Raw genomic sequence first — 6,106 nt, 5'->3', positions numbered from 1 at the left:
GCGGTGGGGGTGGGGGGGGGGGGGGGGGGGGGGGGGGGGGGGGGGGGGGGGGTGGAGCCACCTCCCAGAGGAGAGAAACATCCTTACACCCCAAAGTGACTTGAACCTCGAAGTGATATTTTCGAACACAGGGGCACTCATCTCTGCCATCCAGACCAGATGACTGCAGGAGTCTCCTCACCTCTCTGAGGCTCAGTTTCCTTACCTCTAAGATTAGAGATAAGAAGGGTACCTGCTTCACAGGAGATTTTGAGGATTAACTGTGATGCTGCATGGAAGTCACTTAGCACAGTGCCTGGTGTGCTACCTTCCGGGCGCAGTGTTCCATAGTCACATTAATAAATGTAAACAACACCCCAGGGCTACCAGGATCATACCCGGTTGGCATCTGAGCATGGTATCCTTTTTAATGTGTCAATCAGCTAGGCTATAGTCCCCAATTATAAAGTCAAACACTAATCTAGATGTTTGGAGGAAGGTATTTTGTAGATGCAAATAAAGTCTACTGTCAGTTGACTTTAAGTCGAAAAAATACCCTCAATAATCAGGGTGTGCCTGATGAGATAAATTGAAAGGTTTTTAAATCAAAGCAGCAGCTCCATGAAGAGGAAGAAATTCTGCTTGTGGACAACAGCTTCAGCTCTTGGCAAGAGCTCCAGGCTGCACTGCTCAGCCAGCTCAATTACACAAATCAATTGTTTACCACAGATCTCTTAACATGTATCCACCTAATGTTACAGTTTCTCTAGTTGAACCTAATACAGCAGGGAAGCAGAGAGAGAGAGAGAGAGAGAGTGTGTGTTCTGGGTCCCAGGCCTTTAATCCTTGTGTTTATTCATCCCTTTTTAAGCTCCAGGCAGTTAGTGACTTTAGGGGTCCAGTAGTTGGAGGCTATAATAAAAGCATAGTTGTTTACAGACTATGAGGTATTGATAGTGGGAGTGCCCTGGCCCCCAGGCCACAGTTTGATGCAAACTGCTAATTCCCAGGCTTTCCAAGGGAAACCTTGGAATCCCCTTCCCAAGAGAGGCCAGGCTCATCTTCTTCCCCCTTGAGCTCCCCTGCAATGGGTGTAGAATTGGGAATGAGAGCTACAAAGTATGCTGTCTCCCTGGAAACCAGCTGGTGAGGAGGAGGCTTCTCCCCAGCAACCAACACATCCCATGTCCCTGTACCCTTCCTCTCCTGCGCCTAGCCTTCGGGCGCGTGTGTCATACACAAACCTGAACCTCCCAAACTTACCCCTCTTGCCCAGATTAACATTCTTCACTGGAGCACCATGCCAAGGCCTTCACTCAGCCTGCTTAGCCTCACCACAAACCTGTGAGGTGGGAATTGCTGCTGACATCACCTGCATTTGACAGAGGAAGAAGCAGAGGCTCAGGGCTGGCTCTTAATTTTCTACCTGTTCCTCCTCCTAGGGAGACCAGCTTCAGGCAGAATCCTAAAGGTGGACCAAGACCACCCACCCATGGTGGAAAGAAAAGAGCTCTGATGCTGAGGCTGTGCTGGGCTGAGGGATCTTATTACTCCTCAGACCCTTACTTTGCTCCTCTATACATATAATGCTAGTGAGCAAGGAGGTGGCAGCCTGAAGCACTTGGGGCTTTACAGGCACTTGGCTTCTCTTCCTCCTAACATCACAGAACTGTGGAGCCTGGCGAAGCATCATCTGGTGGGAAGAGAGTGGGCCCATGAGTCAGCAAGCCTGCGTTTGAGGCCTGGTGCTGCCACTTGCAAGCTAGGAGGCCTTCAGCAAGTTCTGGAACCCGAGACTTGGTTTCTTCATCTGTAGGATGGGCCAGTGAAGAGCCCCTTCACAGGGCTCCCATGGGGACAGGAATGGGGCTGGTACACACTGCTTTCTCCACCTTTATTAGGGGGTGGTAAGAGTGAAGGACTCACGTTACAAACACAAGAAACTGTCACTATTACTGATGAATGGACATGACCCCACACACACACAATCTCCTCAAAAAAACCCAAAAACCTGCTCCTCCCAGGTAGAGCAAGCAAGGAGCTCTTGTATAAGACTGACTCTGACCGTCTTAGTCTCCCTACATGCTGCACCCTGGGTACCTCTGGGGCTCACCTGGGTCTCAGTCCTGCCCCCTTCCTCACCTGAGAGAATAACAGCATCACTCCCCCACCCCAAGTCACTCCCACCAGAAACCTGGGTGTGGGCCCTAGTCCTTTCTTGCCCTCATCCTTGTAACCAGCAAATCCTGCCAGCTCTTCCTCCCAAATACATATCCACTGTGTCCCTCCATCTCACAGCCACCACCCAGGCTCCATCCTGGACAAACTGTTCTCCCACTTGCCCCACACAATATCCAGAGTTGCTTTTTTGTATTATTTGTTTCTAGAGACAAGTTCTTTCTCTGTTACCCAGGCTGGAGTCCAATGCCATGACCATCCATAGCTCACTGCAGATTCAAACTCCTGGGCTCAAGTGATCCTCCTGCCTCAGTTTCCCAAGATGCTGGTATGAGCCACCATCCATGGCCCAGGATGAGATTTTTTTTTTTTTAATGCAGACAGTATCATGTCTCCCACTGCTCAAAACACTTCTTTGGGGCTTCCTAGTGCTCAGAAAACTTATGCCAAAGCCTCAGACTCCAAGGCCCTGTAAGGCCTATTCCCTGCCATCCTGCACTCTCCACTCATCTCAAATTTCTGTACTGTCCCTCCCGCTCTGTACTTGGTTGCCTGGCTTCCTTTCCCATCTGGCTACTCTTCATATTCTCTTTGCACAAGCTGTTCCCTCTGCCTAAGCTGTCTTCTCCCTTAGTCCACCCTACTGCTTCATTAACTCCCCTTCCTAAGGAGGGCTTATGGACCCTCCTGCCTGAGCTGCTTCCAGTACCTTTTGTTAAACATGTCCCTGGAGCTTGGTGCCTTCTTTTGAGCACTGTGCTCGGTCATTATCACAGATTGCACTTGGGTAACTATGGGATACCCTCACCCCATCATGCACATGTGCGCACATAGACACAACTGTGAGCTCCAGGTTCACAGGGAACAGGACAGTACCCCCCAAACCCATACACAGGAAGAGCTGAATCAGTACTATTAGATGAACCGTTGGTGAGGGAATAAGGCCAGGCCCCTGCCTGATTATGGGGTGGGGGCCATGCCCTGGTTTGCATGGGGAAGACCAGGGTTCACCTGTCATCCTTGCATAATAATAATAGTGCCCCTGTTCACTGTCCAGTATCCCAAGCTGGCATACAATCAGCCCAGTTATTAGAAAGAAGGGGGTTGCCCCAGAGCTTCTGCTCTTTCCCAGACTTGCACTCATTCTCCATTTTTCCTCTAACAAGCTCAAAGCTTTTTCTTCTCCTGAGATATTTTTCTTCTTTTATTATTCTTCCTGAATTCCCTCTAAGCCCTAGAAATACATAAGAGTTCTCTTTGCCATTTCACTGCAGAAGTGTTCTCCTGGAGGATTGCCATGGTAATAGAATGACATCACTGCCCTGGTAACAGTTCCCTAGGAGATGAGTGATGTCACTTCCAGGAGATGATTCCCATGGTAACCATCTCTGTAGAACTGGGGGTGGCCAGGAAAGTGAAGGGGGTGGGGGGTGAATACACAAGGGACAAATATGAAGGGCTGAAGGAAAGAAGAGGGAGGGGTGCAGGGAAAAAATGACAGGAAGAAGATAGGAACCATCCCAGAGAAGTTGAAAATAACACAGCATCACAGAATCTAAGCAATGGAAAGGTCCCCGGAGACCACCAAAAGCAATGACCTGACTCCTAATTACAGAGGCTACTGAGAGGCTAGGACTTGGTCCAGATCACCACACCAGAATACAGGTGATGTTAGAACCAAGCCTGAGGCTTCGTGACTCTCCAGTTTTTTGCATGGTCTATCAGTGGATTGAGCAGGGAAATAAAGGATTCCTTTTAGGTTCTGGCCTCAGAGCAATCGATTATTCATGAATTCTAGGAATCCTTCTTGTGGGTCGTGTGCTAGGACTGGAGAGGAACCTGAGCAACATTTTCAGTTTCTTTACATATTTTTATTGTATTTCCCCCTGTTACAGTGCTGGCACCCTACCAACAAAGTCCATGTCTGTGTAATTTGGGTTTTTTATTTTCATTTTTGTTTTTTTGAGACAAGAGTCTCACTATGTTGCCCTTGGTAGAGGGCTGCAGCATCACAGCTCACAACAACCTCAAACTCTTAGGCTTAAGCGATTCTCTTGCCTCAGCCTCCCAAGTAGGAGGGACTACAGGCACCCACCACAACACCCAGCTTTTGGTTGTTGTTCTTATAGTTGTCGTTGTTGTTTAGCGGGCCTGGGCTAGGTTCGAACCTGCCAGCCTCAGTGTATGTGGCTGGTACCCTAACCACTGAGCTACGGGCGTCGAGCCCATGTCTATGTAATTTGTGAAGAGCACTCCAGCTATCCACCCAGTGTCTCTCACAAGGTCATGGTTCAATGCCTTAGTTGAAGACTGGTAAATGACATTGTGTGCTACAAACCCCCAGTGTCAGATCCCAAAGAGGGGCTCACATTAATTGGCAGGGAGGAGGTAGGATTTCATAAAAGGAATTTGAATAGAGCAAGAGAAGAAAGCCGGAAGGGAGAGAAAGCTGGAGCAAAAGTGAGAGAACAGGCTGAACAACTTGGCCGCTGGAGCGGACCTCACCTGGTGGTGTTCCCACCACCTCTTCAGCTTTATGCAGTACCTATGGGCATCTCACTTTAGGAAGTATAGGGGCTCCAAGGCTTAGGAGTTATAAAAGGTATTAAAGATCAGATTACAAGATATGCCTGGGGATATCGGGGAAGGCAGCAAACAAACATAAAGGAGAAGGTAACCGAGTGAAGTCTGGCCAGCAAGGTAGGACAGCGTCTCATCAAAAAAGACCTGGAATGTCACGCTTTCAGCCCTGCCTGAAGGCAATGTGGCATTATAAAAAGAACAAGAAACTTGAAGCCCAGCACAAAGACATGGTCTGCCACTGCCCAGCTATGTGACCACAGGAAAGTCGCTTCTCTCAGAGCCTCTAAATTGGAGCTGCGCAAGACTATTCACTCTGAATTTTAAAATGTATGTAAAGCTCCAGTTATGAGGGGTGACTAACCTTCAGAAGAGCCTGGGCAAAAGTTATTTCCCCTCCCCTTCCTGACACAGTTTCTGCCCTCCAGAATGGCATGGGAGTAGAACTTTGGGAAATGAACCTGACCGTGGATTCCTTCAAGCTTTAGCTCATCCAACCTTTTGGAGCCCCTGCTTTGCTAGACACCATAGGGGCCTACAGGCTATTGGAGAGAGGGAAGAGACCCTCACAGCAACTTAGAATAATAATAATGCAAAGACCGACCCAAAGTCACCCAGGAGTTCAAGAGAAAGAAGAGGCACCAGCCAGATCAGAGACAGCATTTCATTAGGCTTTTTTTTTTTTTTAAGACAATATTTCACTATGTTGCCCAGGCTAGTTTTAAACTCCTGGAATGTCAGCCTCCCCAAGTAGCTGGGACAACCATGAGCCACCACAACTGGCCTTATTAGGCCTTGAAGAATCTGATTTTAAAAGGATAAAGACCAGAGGCAGAGAGGCTAGCTATTATAACTTTTCTAGGATTCCTTTTCTCTAGATGGGGATCAATATATCCATTGGGTAGTGCAAAGAGCCTCACAGAAAACTTGGTCTTGCTTTGTCACCAAGGCGGGAGTGCAGTGACAAAATCATAGCTCCTTGCAGCCTCCTGTGCTATAAGACCCTCTGATGTCAGCCCCCTAAACAGCTACGATTATAACCATATGCCACCACATCCAACTAATATTTTTGTTTTTTAGAGACAGGGTCTTACTATGTTGTCCAGACTGGTATTGAACTCCTGGCCTCAAGCAAACCGCCCACCTTAGCCTCCCAAAGGGCTGGGATCACAGCCACCACACTCAGCCTAAACCAAGCTCAGTTGGTTTTTGTTTGTTTGTTTTTGAGACAGAGCCTCAAGCTGTCACCCTGGTTAGAGAGCCGTGGCATTACAGCTCACAGCAACCTCCAACTCCTGGGCTCAAGCGATTCTCCTGCCTCCGCCTCCCAAGTAGCTGGGACTACAGGTGCCTGCCACAATGCCTGGCT

Source organism: Otolemur garnettii, unplaced genomic scaffold (genome assembly GCF_000181295.1).
Source record: "Otolemur garnettii isolate 467f Iridium unplaced genomic scaffold, OtoGar3 scaffold00116, whole genome shotgun sequence".
Taxonomy (NCBI): Eukaryota; Metazoa; Chordata; class Mammalia; order Primates; family Galagidae; genus Otolemur; species Otolemur garnettii.
The sequence above is the reverse complement of the archived record's forward strand: the minus strand, read 5'-3'. Positions refer to the sequence as shown.